Source organism: Barbus barbus, assembly GCF_936440315.1.
Source record: "Barbus barbus genome assembly, chromosome: 5".
In the NCBI taxonomy this organism is placed as follows: Eukaryota; Metazoa; Chordata; class Actinopteri; order Cypriniformes; family Cyprinidae; genus Barbus; species Barbus barbus.
Window position 1 is genome coordinate 4,008,583 of NC_136733.1, and position 14,562 is coordinate 4,023,144.

Consider the following 14,562-nt stretch of genomic DNA (forward strand, 5'->3'; position numbering starts at 1 on the left):
ACCTTGCTGTTGCTCTATATTGCAAAGCTGATCTCAGACATGCCGAAACATTATGTATAATGGACCAGTGTTATTTTATTATTTATATACTTAAATGATATTGAATACTTTGAATTAGATTTAATTTATATTTCCAGTTTTTATTTTAATTCAAGTCATTTGTGCGTGTCATTTTACTAAAGTTTATTTGTTTATTTCTTTGCAGTTTTAGTAATTTAATTTAATTTTAATTAGTTGTCAAGGTGACATTTCTAATTTTATTTTTTGGCATCTAAAATTCATTATTTAATTTATGATGTAATTCAATAAGAATGATGAGTACTTTAACAACACTAATGGACATAAACCAGTATATAGATTATATTTTCCATTTTAAATCCAATTTATATTTTTAGCAACTTTGTTGTTGTGCTGTCATTCATATATTTTTTTGGTTTTATTAATTTAAAGATTTTCAGCATTTAAACAGGCTCGTATAACTCCACTTCTTAAAAAACCCACTCTTAACCCAACTCTTTTAGGGAACTATAGACCGGTTTCCCTTCCTTTCATTGCAAAAACACTTGAACGAGTTGTGTTCAACCAAGTCTGTCTTTCTCACACAGAACAACCTCCTCGACAGTAACCAATCTGGCTTCAGAAGTGGACATTTGACCGAAATTGCCTTGCTTTCTGTTGTTGAAGCCGTAAAACTTGCAAGAGCGGCTTCCAAATCTTCATTACTTATCTTGCTGGATCTGTCTGCTGCTTTTGATACGGTCAGCCATCAGATCCTCTTGTCAACCCTATTGAGAAAGGGCATCTCAGAAACCGCACTCCAGTGGTTTGAGTCTTACCTCTCTGATAGGTCCTTCAAAGTATCTTGGAGAGGTGAGGTATTCAAGTCACAACATCTAGCTACTGGGGTGCCTCAGGGCTCAGTTCTTGGACCACTTCTCTTTTCGGTCTACATGGCATCACTAGGTTCTGTCATTCAGAAACATGGCTTTTCATATCACTGCTATGCTGATGACACTCAACTACCTCTCATTCCATCCCGATGATCCGACGATAGCTGCTCGCATCTCAGCGCGTCTAACAGACATTTCTTGCTGGATGATGGACCATCACCTTCAACTCAACCTAGCCAAGACAGAAACTGCTTGTAGTTTCAGCTAACCCATCGCTTCATCAAAATCTCAGCTTCCAGTTAGGCTCATCTACCATAACTCCTTCAAAAACAGCCAGAAACCTTGGAGTTGTGATTAATAAGCTGAATTTCTCAGACCACATTGCTAAAACTGCCCGGTCCTGCAGATTTGCATTATACAATATTAAGAAGATCAGGCCCTTTCTCTCGGAACATGCAACAACTCCTTGTTCAGGCTCTTGTTCGGTCCAGACTTGACTATTGCAATGCTCTCTTGGCAGGTCTTCCAGCCAATTCTATTAAACCTCTACAATTAATCCAAAATGCCGCTGCAAGATTAATCTTTAATGAGCTAAAAAGAACGCATGTCACGCCTCTATTCATCAATTTGCACTGGCTACCAATAGCTCCTCGCATTAAATTCAAGGCATTAATGTTTGCCTACAGAACCACCACTGGCTCTTCACCCCTTTACCTAAATTCATTACTTCAGACTTATGTGCCCTCTAGAAACTTGCGTTCTTCAAGTGAACGACACATTGTACCATCCCAAAGACACACAAAAACACTTTCACAGACTTTTTCATTAACTTCCCATCTGGTGGAATGACCTGCCCAAATCAATCAGAGCAGCCGAATCCTTACCCATCTTCAAGAAACGGCTAAAAACTCATCTGTTCCATCTTTACTTCACCCTCTAACTCTAGCACTCTCTATTCTAAATTTGATCTATATGTCTTTTTAAAAAAAAATAAAATAAATAAATATATATATATATATATATATATAAAAATAATCTGTACTGCGTTAGGCTAACCAAGACTTGTAATAGCACTTGCATGTTGTTGCTCTTTTGTTGGTTTTAATTGCTTCTTATGTCCTCATTTGTAAGTCGCTTTGGATAAAAGCGTTGGCTAAATGACAAATAAATTAAGATTCATATTTTGTCATTTATATTTTAGTTCAATGTTTTCTTCAATTAATGAGAATGATTTTAATAGTTTTAGGTAACAACAACATTGTAATGGACAAAATAAAAATCTATTTCTATTCACAGCCACAACCCTTACCACAGCTGGCCTCGTCGCTGCCATCCGCACAGTCTGCGTCTCCATCACAAACAAAGGATTCTGGGATACAACGATTTTTATCGCAGCGATGACCACAGCCCTCCTCTGGCTTGAAGCAGTCGACTTCATCCGAGCGATCCTGACACTGAGCCACACCGTCACACACCTGCCGTCGCTCAATGCACTTCTTACCATGTGCACACTGAAACTGACCTGAGAACAGATGAATGGAATGTTAACGCGAATACCAGAGCAAGTGCATATAAGTGCATGTTGAGAGAGGCTGCCAGTGTGGTTTCCTCACCAGATTCACACTCCACAGAGCACTCATCTTCATCAGACCCGTCATTACAGTCATGCTCGCCATCACACACGTGATTATAGAGTACACAGTCCGTCCCATCTCTACATAACTTTGAGCCAATTGAACAGCGCAGAGGTCCTTTAGTTACAGGAGCTTTTCCTGAGACTTCATCCTCTGTTGTCTTTTCCTCTTCCTCCTCGATGCGGTCATCATCAGGGCTGATATCTGAGAAGAGGAAACGAAGGCTAAAGGCATGTTTTTGGAAACTTTTGCTCAGTTTTTTTTAAATTTGAATAAAATGAAAACAAAGACTTTCAAATCACATGGAGACAATATTTTATTTACAATAGAACATGGATAACAAATGGTTAAACGTAAATATTTTACAATTATATGCACAAAATGAGCTCATTTCAAATTTGATGCCTGCTACAGATCTCATCTCAAAATAGTTGGGACGGGGGCATGTTTACCATGGTGTAGCATCTCTTCTTTTCAAAACAGTTTGAAGACGTCTGGGCATCGAGGTTATGGTTTCTGGAGTTTTGGTGTTGGAATTTGGTCCCATTCTTGTCTGATATAGGTTTTCAGCTGCTGAAGGGTTTGTCGTTTTTGACATTTTTCATTTAATGATGCACCAAATGTTCTCTATAGGTGAAAGATCTGGACTGCAGACAGGCCAATTCAGCACCCGGACTCTTCTACTACTAAGCTATGCTGTTGTAATAGCTGCAGTATGTGGTTTTGCATTGTCCTACTGATATGCAAGCTGTCTGGAGAGAAGCATACGTTGCTCTAAAACCTTCATATACCTTTCAGCATTCATAGTGCCTTTCAAAACATGCAAGCTGCCCATAACGTATGCACTTATGCACCCCCATACCATCAGAAATGCTTCTGAACGGAATGCTGATAACACGCTGGAAAGTCTCCCTCCTCTTTAGACCGGAGGACACGGCGTCCGTGATTTCCAACAAGCATGTCAAATTTGGACTCGTCTGGCCATAGAACACTTTTCAACTCTGAAGCAGTCCATTTTAAATGATCCATGGCTCACAGGACACGATGGGGCTTCTGAAACATGTTCACATATGGCTTTCTTTTTGCATGATAGAGCTTTAGTTGGCACGGCGGATTGGGTTTACCAACAGTGGTTTCTGAAAGTATTCCTGGGCCCATTTAGTAATGTCAATGACAGAATCATGCCGATGAGTGATGCAGTGTCATCTGAGGGCCCAAAGACCATGGGCATCCAACAAAGATCTTCGGCCTTGTCCCTTACGCACAGACTTCTCCAGTTTCTCTGAATCTTTTGATGATGTTATGCACTGTAGATGAGATTCGCAAAGCCTTTGCAACTTCACATTGAGCAACGTTGTTTTTGAAGTATTCCACAATCTTTTTACGCACTCTTTCACAGATTGGAGAGCCTCTGCCCATCTTTACTTCTGAGAGACTCTGCCTCTCTACGACATCCCTTTTAGAACTACTAATGTTACAGACCTGATGTCAATTAACTTAATTAGTTGCTAGATGTTCTCTGAGCTGAAATTTCCAAATTTCTTGCTTTTTCAGCCCTTTGTTGCCCCCGTGCCAGCTTTTGAGACCTGTAGCAGGCATTAAATTTTAAATGAGCTCATTTAGTGGATAAGTGTAAAATTTCTCAGTTTAATCAGAGAACATAAATGTTCTATTGTGAATAAAATATTGGCTCAGGTGATTTGAAAATCTTTTAGGTTTTCATTTTATAAAAAACAAAAAACAAAACACGTTCCAACATTTCCGGAATTTGAGTTGTACCCGTTTCTCTGAAAATCCATGCTACAGCTAGTTATTCTTCTTTGGAATGTGTTCTGTGTCAGAATGTCTGTTTTTGTTTTGTTCTGAGCGATTCTGTCCACTGCCAATTTACCCTGGGTTGCCAGTTGGTGGAAAACACAGCATATTACAGCCATGGAAGCCAGCAAAGGAACCGGGTCAGAGATAGCAGATTCTACCTGACCTATAAAGCCTCGGCATCCATCTAAGAAACGACGCCTCGTTGCCTTTCATTGTTAGTTGCACTCGTTCATGGGTCTTCAACCTGGCAACCTGTGTGAGCGCTGAGTCTGAGGAGGAGGGAGCAAGAGAGACAAACCTCTCCAATATTTAGAAACTTGGACTGCAGTACCCATTTCAACCACTTGCTGTCAACATTACATACTGCACCTTTAAGTTTGCAGTGTAATGAGATCAAAAGGTAAACTTCTCAAAAGGTAAACTTTGTACCCTAGCCGTTTACCCATTATGGCACATATTATGGTACATATTTTAACCTTTTGAAAGGGTACCATCTCAGACAGCTTTTGTACCTTTTTTATCCCTCAGTGTAGGGTTAATTCAAGATAATAAGTCATTTTTCCCAGTCATCGACAAAAAAAAAAAAAAAAAAAAAAGGCCTGATTTACTTCAATTCACCTCACTACTTTTGAAATATTTTAGCATATAGTTTCACATACCATTATGTGAAAAATAGTAAGTAGTATGCACTAATAACTGTGCTCGTTTACATTCTGAACCAGATGCAACCAGATGATTTTACACTTAGTTCTAGTTAAAACCCATTAATACTACATTTTAAACAAATTCAAACCCCTACCACAGCTTTCCTCATCGCTGCTGTCCGCACAGTCTGCTTCTCCGTCACAGACAAAGGATTCTGGGATGCAGCGGTTTTTATCGCAGCGATGACCACAGCCCTCCTCAGGCTTGAAGCAGTCGACTTCATCCGAGCGATCCTGACACTGAGCCACACCGTCACACACCTGCCTTCGCTCAATGCACTTCTTACCATGTGCACACTGAAACTGACCTGAGAACAGATAAAAAAATTTTTTTATAAACCAGACAGTCTAATTTGTTTTTTCTGGGTAATATGCAGATTTGCTTTCCAAATCTTTAAAAAAAAAAAAAAAAAAAAAAAAAGTCATCAGAACTTAACCAGTTAATATGAGCAATTTGCTTTCACAATAAACATGTTGATTCTAAGCAATTTGAATAAATGCATCTTGAAAATTATGATTTGAATAAAAGACGCAAATGGTTATGTCCATTTTTGAGTGCAGAAATCTTGCATGTTTAATTTATGTACAACTGACAAATATATCACGTTGTTTATTACTTTAAGTGTTTAATAGTTTTTTTGTTGTTAAAAATGTGTAATGGAATTTGATACAATTCAAGTGGAATTAAATGCAAATATTAAAAGTTAGACCTAAATGTGTATTCTTTATTCCAGGGGTTTTCAAACCTGTCCTGAAAGGCCCCCCTGCCCTGCAAATTTTGTATGTCTCCCTCATCTAACACACCTGATTCAACTCATCAGCTCATTAGTAGAGACTGCAAGACCTGAATTGGGGGTGTCTGATAAGCGAGACACAGAATGTGCAGGGGGGCCTCCAGAACAGGTTTGAAAACCCCTACTTTATTCTAGGCCCCTGGAAATCAGTATGAGGGACAAACATAGTCCTCTAATAAAAATGTATAAGAGCATACCTATACTGCAGACATCAGCACATTCATCTTCATCAGAGCCATCAGGGCAGTCATTCTCACCGTCACACACATGACTGTACAGCACACACTCTGATCCGTCCTGACAGGGTTTGAAGCCCAGTCTGCAGTGCAGAGGAACACGATCAGAAGCAACTGCAGCCTGCACACAGTCAGCTAGAGCACAAACGAATCAAAGCAAATCAATCTCATGCAACCTCAGCACTCCCATTACTGTACAGCAGTCATTTGAAATTCAAATTAAAGACATTACAACAAATACCACCAAGATGTATAAGCAAAACACAGATAATTGTAGTTTGTTTAATGCCACAATGCAAAAAAAAAGTAAAATAATAATTGCCTGCATGATCCATTTTTCTTAATAGGTTTTGTGAGATTCGCACAGGCAGCTTCAAATTTTAGCTATAATTTTTGTATTTTAGTGTATGCAAATAAAATGCCTCAAAGAATGAAAATTACAAAGATACTATACAGTAGTTCTTAATGAGTAAACCCTTATTTTGACAAGAGAAACCGTCTCGATTGCTATTAGTTTGTCAACTCGCATTCAGTAACGCATTCTAGATGAACTAACTGGCCGAGGAAAATGTTAGACTGAAAGTTAATGTGAGATTTGCAACAGACCTCTCAGAAGCAGAAAGATCCCTGAAGCGACATGCAGCAGCTCAACCAAACACATGACTGCAGGGAGAAGCAGGCAGAAGCGGGTAAACCGTCTCGGCGCGAGATGAGGCGCTTTAAACGAGCGAACAGCTGAGATCGATGCGGCTTAATTGATCAGATGACAGCAGACCAATGAGTGATGACAGATTTAATAGTGAAATCGAATTCATTTCTATATATTTTTTTATTAATACTAAATTTTAGTTAATACTAAAAAGTCATAGGCCTAATTAATATTAAGAATTCATTAAATAATAATAATAATTATTATTATTAAAATAATGAATACACGTAATAACCCATGGTAACTTACATTTAATAATTTATTAAATTACATAATTTAATGTAGGCTATGTTAAGATACATTTATGAATCTCTCCGCAAAAAATTAGGAATAATGAGGAAAAACAAAGACGCAAATAACGAGCTTGTTTTCACTTTGATTAACTGCAGGTAAGTTGACTTAAACTTTAATTGAATGTATATGATTGGTTAAAGTCTATTTTTACTGTCTCAGTTAATGTACATGCAATATATATATATATAAACTTTATTGTTTATATATTTTATGTTTTATTTACAAACTAAATGAAAATACAGTGCATGTATTGCATATTTTAATGGCCACTCATTAATGTTTTTTTCTTTAATATTTAGCATTTGGTGTGTATTTCATGTTACTGTCATAATGTTAATTATAAAGTGTTTTCATGTGTGCTCATATGCATGACAATTAAAAGTGTTATGCCTAGTTTTGAAATATTATTGTTTTTTATTTATATTTTTAAATTAGTTATTGAATTATATTCTGTTTTCATTCAATTTTTTGTTGAAATTGAGTTTTGTCATTTTGAGTTTTTGTCATTTTTATTAGTTTTTATTTATTTAAAAGTGTTTATACAGTTTTTATATATTTTTTATTTCAGGTTTAATTTTCATTATTTTAGTACAAGTTAAACTAATGAAAATATTGGTATGGCAACTAGCTGAAATGAAACTTATTTTATTTATTATGTTTTTTAATACATTTTATTTCAGATAACATTTCCTTTATTCCAAGTTATGAGAATGTTTTTATTGATTTAGTTTTAGTTAACTATAATAACCCTGGTTATGCCCCACTGATGCCCCTTAAAAGGAGAATCACTGCTACTTTCTGCAGGTCTGTTGAGTGTCCGTGAGAGTTTGTTTCTGAGCGATACCGAAGAGCTGAAGAGAGGGATGTTCTCCCTGCAGGCCAGAGTGCTGGTACAGGACTGTTAGAGCCGGAGTGGAGGTGGATCTCGCTTTAAATGCATCTAGAGATCAGCGCACCTTTTGGAGCAGCACACTGACTCTACTCTCTCCTAAAAATACATAGAGACCTGATGCTCAGCCTGACTTAGTGACCACCCATGGTAAGGGACCCAATGGTATTGAAGACTGCAGGTATATCAGTGGCTGTGAGGAGGTGTTTTATTCTACACGTCCTTATGCAGGACACTTTCATTCAGACTTTTGCTGGATGAACTGAACCTGTCTTTTTCCAGATCCAGTGTCAGAGAGATGCATCAGCCTGGCTGTTCCTTGGTCCACAGGTGTGAGGAGCACCTGGGTGTTCAGTGACCTTTGCCCTCTGCCTGTATTTGTTTGGCTGGGATTTACCCGTCCCACCACACACCCGCTGTGGATGTTTTCCAGGTGCATGGCAGAAATGGAGAAACACAAAGGTAAGTAATGTTTGAAGGACTATTCACAACAACAGCAAAATGACATGACATGCAAATAACAAAAAACGCTTCTTTACCACGCAAGTTTCTATGTAGGTCCGTAGGAATACACTGCTTGAATGTATAAGGTCTTTCAATTCAAAAATTTGCATAGTGTAAATCTCTGACTTTTTGTCTCTTATTTATTAATTTTTTATAAAATTTTAAATGGTTCCTCTCAGAATTATTTATTAATAATAAAAAATAATAACATTATTACTGGTGCTATCAAACGATTGAAAACACTTGTGAAACCTTAAGCACAGCATCATTTTCGTTGGAGGACCACAGAACCAGGACACTGTACCTCTCAGGACTGATAAAGCGACAGACAAGCGAGAAAGCAGAATGATGGTTATGTAATTCTTACAGAAATGATGCTATGCACTCAATGGCAGGGGTGTCAGACGGGGTAATGGTGGAACTGAGTCACAGAGGCCATCACAAACAGTGATCTCAGCCCGAAACCTAAAATACAAGGGCCCTAGGAAATGATGCTCCTATTTAACTATGCCATAGCATACGATGATGATATTTGAAATGTCTTCTACTTTAAAAACAATTAACAGGAACCCTCTTTCTCTATTGAACTGAAGGAATCTATGTCCTGTGCAGACAGACACTTACTCCTCAGTCCACTCTTACAGATACCGTATAATAATTCACATATAAATTTATATTCTTTATTCATATTTTTTATGAATTTAGTCAATCGTAACATCAGCCATTTACACACAGAAGCCTTAAATATACAGAATCAAAACTGCCTGAATATTCCTAAGGATTGGAGAGAGGTTTGAAAATGGTCATATATAACTAAATATAATTTTTTTTGTGCAAGGAAACATGAATAAAAAATTCTACAAAATTGTTAAATATTTCTCATTTAAACAGGGTTATATTCTATATTTTTGCTTTGAATTCACTATTGTATAATGCATAATGCATTGTACATGTGCAGTCAAATCACTTTCAATCAGTGTCTGTGTCAGTAGGGGAGGAGTTTGAGTGGAGGGCCGTTTCTCATGAATATTTCAGTCTCGCCCCTCTTCCCTCAGTCTTTCCTTTCCCTATGCATGCACACACGTGTGTAAGTGCTCCATGTGTATTATTCATAACTATGTGTTCAGCGTATGAGGAGGGGTTTCTCACAAAAACTGCTTTCAGAACAACTTAACGCGTGTGTGTATACACACAGTATATAAAATATACAATATAAATATATCTTATATATTATGCCAGTATGAGTATAATGATCAGTTATCGATGGTAATTGTATCGTCTCTAATTATGGTCAATGTAATATATTTCACTTTGGGAGACACATAGATGGATAGATACTTTTTATTAATTTTATTAGTTTTTTGCAAGCATCTTAAAAATATATTAATTATATATATATATATTATTATTAGTTATTTGTATCATTTACTTTAAAAAAAAAAATATATATATATATATATAGTCAAGAATTCATTATACATGTATATAGTAAATTCTTGACTGTATGTACAGTATATAAAACTATACAATATCTTATCTAAGACTGTTGTGTAGTGACTGTACTCATAGCCTAATAGACATCATTCATTTATAAAGGCCTGATTCTGTCGTGTGTAAAGTGCAGTCATGTGTAATCAGTGTGTTTGGAGCGGTGAGTACAAAAGCTGCTGTGATCAAAGAGGAAAATGAAAGCGTAAGTTCAATATTGTCTATTAAGCTTTGGTAAAACTTCTCTATTTTTATTTTTTAAAGAGAATTAGGCTACTTTCTGTAGTTTGTGCTGAATTGTTTGCATGTAAACACTTGATATGCAGATGTGTCTGTTTAAGTGTTCCTCACGAGTGACAGAAAGAATGTCTTTCTTCTTCTGAAAATGCCTTGAAGTCTCTTGGGAACTTTGAGTTATTTTTGCTGCTTTTAAAGGCTTCATGTCTTTATTCATCCTGTTGGAGTGCGCTGGGGAAAAAACTGCCCACCTCCCATTTTCATTCCCTCATCCACAGTTTCTTCATTTTCCTGTTCACTCAGTTTCATAAAGCATTTGTGGTTGGATGTTTTGCGTTACTTTCTTGTATGCAACATCTGGAGCATTAATGTTGCTGTATCTGTGGACACTAAAAGTAAAAGGATGCTGAGGTATTAGTGTGGTAGACGAAGGGCAAAAGGGTAATTCCTTTGTGGTAATCCTAAATCCGTAGGGGATTTAGAGGAGATCTTATTGCTTTTGTTTTCTTGGCGGTACAGATGTGAGTCGTCTTTGGACCAAAGCTCTCAGACGTGTGTTAGAAAGGGCTTGCCATGGTCACCAAAGACAACGCTAACTCTGGTGAGTAAAAAAGGATCTCAAAGCACTGTCAATGAACAATGTTTCTTGAGCAGCAAATCAGCATTAGAATGATTTTTCAAGGGTCATGTGACACTGAAGACTGGAGTCATTATGCTGAAAATTCAGCTTTGCTTCACAGGATTTAATTATACATTAAAAATGTCATAGCGGCATCTTTTGCATGTGCATTTTTGTATATAAAATGTATACGTCCTCTTTTATTGTCCTATAGGCTCTGGCGGAAAGACAACCTGTGTGAAGAAACAAAAGTGTATGATGAACAATTCTCAAAAGGCTGGGGCACCGCAGAAGACTATATTTGAACCCGAGCTGACCTTAGAGGTCACAGCTGACGATGCTGGAAGGAAAGTAAATCCTGTCGCATTGAACGGTGTTATAGAAACAGCTGCGAATGAACAGACGTGTAACGTATGGAGTGTTTCCAGTCTCCAGAATCTGAAAGAGATGCAGTATCTGCACCACGAGGCTGAGGACAGTCTAATCGATCCGTCACTGGACATGGACAAGTCGTCCCTCACGGGTTTCATCGACTCCAGTAACCTGGAGAGCTCAGAGGATGTTCAGACCGTGCCGTGCATCCAAGTGGACGTTAAAACGAATGTGGTGCTGATTGATGAGGATGATGATGATATGTCTCTAAGGGAGAGAACAGTGACGGACATGTCCACTGCGGATGGGAACGCGGCCGAGCTTGTGTGCGGGCGGCTCCGGTCAATCTCCTCTGACTCCACCCACTCTTTATGTGATGGGCAGAGTCTAGAGCAAGGCTCGACCATTGAGACGCCTCAAGAGAAACAGGAGCCGCCCAAAAAACACAAACGCGCTTGCTGCCTCTGTGTTATCACTTGATGTTTCTCAGAAAAAGGGCCAAGATTATACACTTCAAGCATTTTTCTTTAAAATCATTTTATAATGTTAGTCAGAGTTTCTTAAATCAAAAAACAGTCATAATTAAGTTTGTCATCACCATTTATAACTCTTTCTGACCCTAACTAGTTTATTTTGCTACTGTCCTTTTTAAGGAATTGTTTTCACCACGGAATAAAAATAAATAAAAAAGGTAATTTGAAGGTTTTTATCTCAAACTTCTTTCTCACAATTTATATCGTAATTGTGACAAAAAAGTCACAATTGAATATTTTTATTTATTTTTTTATCCTGTGGTGGAAATTAAAAGGGCTTCTAAAGCAAAAAAAAAAAAAAACGCTTTTCATACTGTGACATTTCCAAGTGAGAGAATCTTTAACGAGGAAAAAACCTTACTGTACCTTATTCATCATGACAAATCTTATTTCAAAAGAGAGAAAAAACCCCAAACAAAACCTGCTTTCCATTTCTTCTGTCGGAGTAAAGGCCCGTTCACACCAAGGACGAGAACTATACAGATAAATTTAAAGTTTTAATAATAGTTCTAATTCTATGAGAATATTCAACTATAACGATAACGACAAAAAGGGTTGATATCATTGGATTCACTTGCAGAACAATTTTTCCAGCTGATGAATGGTAAACACACTGACAGCCAATCAGAGTTCATCTTGCTTTAAAAACCTTGCACATTTAAAGTCACAGACAAAATTGCAGCACCCTTAGATAAACAGAATGTTATTGTGCATTGGTATGGATGCTATAATATAGTTATCATTACAGTTGCATTTATAGTATTCCTTCTTGGTGTGAATGGGCCTTAAATTTGTTTCTGTTTGAGCACAATAGCTGTGGGTCCGGTTTTGAGGTTTTAAAAGCTGAAGCTGCCAAATAGAGCAAATGTATAGGCCATTTAGGCAAATTTTGATGTTCCTCATTGTTAGGCTGGTGTTTTTCCATGCATCTGGCACAATGGTGTTTTTGCGAATTATACATTTTGTATGTGTTTGTCTTTTATCGCAGTTACACTGTAACCGTGGGCTTGTGAAATATTCAGTTCTGAGCTTTTAAGAGGTCGGAGAGCACCGCTGGAAATGTGCAGGTAATATCAGCTGCACAAAACCAGAGAAAAATTGAAACGCAGATTCTTCTAACTATGCAAACACGATTTAGGCTGACTGAAATGTGTCAGATTTGCATTATTATAATAAGCACGCTCTGCCTTTAGAAGCACAGTAATGTAAGTTATAAACATGTTTATTGCTACAGTACCGTTACAGTACCAAAAGTTTGGGGGTGCAAGATTTTTTTTATGTTTTTGAATGAAGTCTCTTCTGTTCACCAAGGCTGTATTTACAGTATTTAATCAAAAATACAGAAAAAACTGTAATATTCTGAAATATTATTACAATTTACAATAACTGTTTTCTATTTGAATATAATTTAAAATGTATTTTATTCCTGTGATGCAAAGCTGAACTTTCAGCATCATTAGTCTTCAATGTCACATGATCCTTCAGAAATCATTCTTATATGCTGATTTGCTGCTCAAGAAACATTTATTATTATTATCAATGTTGAAAACATTGTGCCGCATCACCTTTTTGTGGAAACCGTGATTTAGTAATATTGTACTTGGTAATAAACAATAATATTAATCAAAATATTTAAGTAATATCAAATTGCATTATTTAGTTATAAATTTTGATCAATATTGAAAACAGTTGTGGTGATTAATATATTTATGGAAACCACGATTCTTTGATGAACAGAAAGATCAAAAGAACAGTATTTGTATGAAATAGAAATCTTCTGAAACATTATAAATGTCTTTACTGTCACTTTTGATCAGTTTAATGTGCTCTTGCTGAATAAAAGCGATTATTTCTTTAAAAGAAAATCTTACTGACACAGACATTTGAAGGTAATTTTGTTACCAGTATATAACAAAGCATATACTGCATATGAAATATTGTGTCCTACAGTGCAGTGCACCCAATTTGACCTTCCTTTGCCAGTGTGACCGAAGTAATATTTTTACTTTTTTCTTTTTTACTACTTTATCGGACTGCCAAGACTTTTTACACACAACATTTTAATGCATAGTTGGTTTAAAATGATAAACTAACAGTTTCTAATGCATTCAGTTATCTTGCATGTAATTACATTGCAATATTGCATACTACTTTTATAATATAGCATTCTGTTTTATATTTAGGATCTATTCAGTGTATACTGTGCTGTATTCATGCACTAATATTCCATTTAGAACACAGACTAGCATCTCAAGACAACAAAACTTTTCTACAATGCCACATTTTCTGTACAATGCTCATGAGCTGCATCTCTTCATATGGCTACAATGGTGTCTGTTTTTTATGTTTGAATAAAAGCCATTAATATGTTCACAGCTCTTGCTCTCGTTTCTCTCCTGTCTTGTAATCGGAGTCATGTGCAGTACAGTCAGGTGGAGGAAATGGTTTCTCATCTCAGTGGAGGTTTCCGGATGAGTTGAGAGAGGGTGTGTGTTTTGTTGGGAGGGGCTGCCTTGTGAGTGTGTGTGGACAACTGCACCGCATCAAAGGGACGATGGACGGGGCCATGTACCGTCAGGGCCAGGGCATTGAAAATGGGTCGTGGATGGGTTTCCAGCATGACAAATACACAAAACTCACGGCCAAGGCAACAAAGGAGTGGCTCAAGAAGAAGCACATTAAGGTCCTGGAGTGGCCTAGCCAGTCTCCAGACCTTAATCCCATAGAAAATCTGTGGAGGGAGCTGAAGGTTCGAGTTGCCAAACATCAACCTCGAAACCTTAATGACTTGGAGAGGATCTGCAAAGAGGAGTGGGACAAAATCCCTCCTGAGATGTGTGC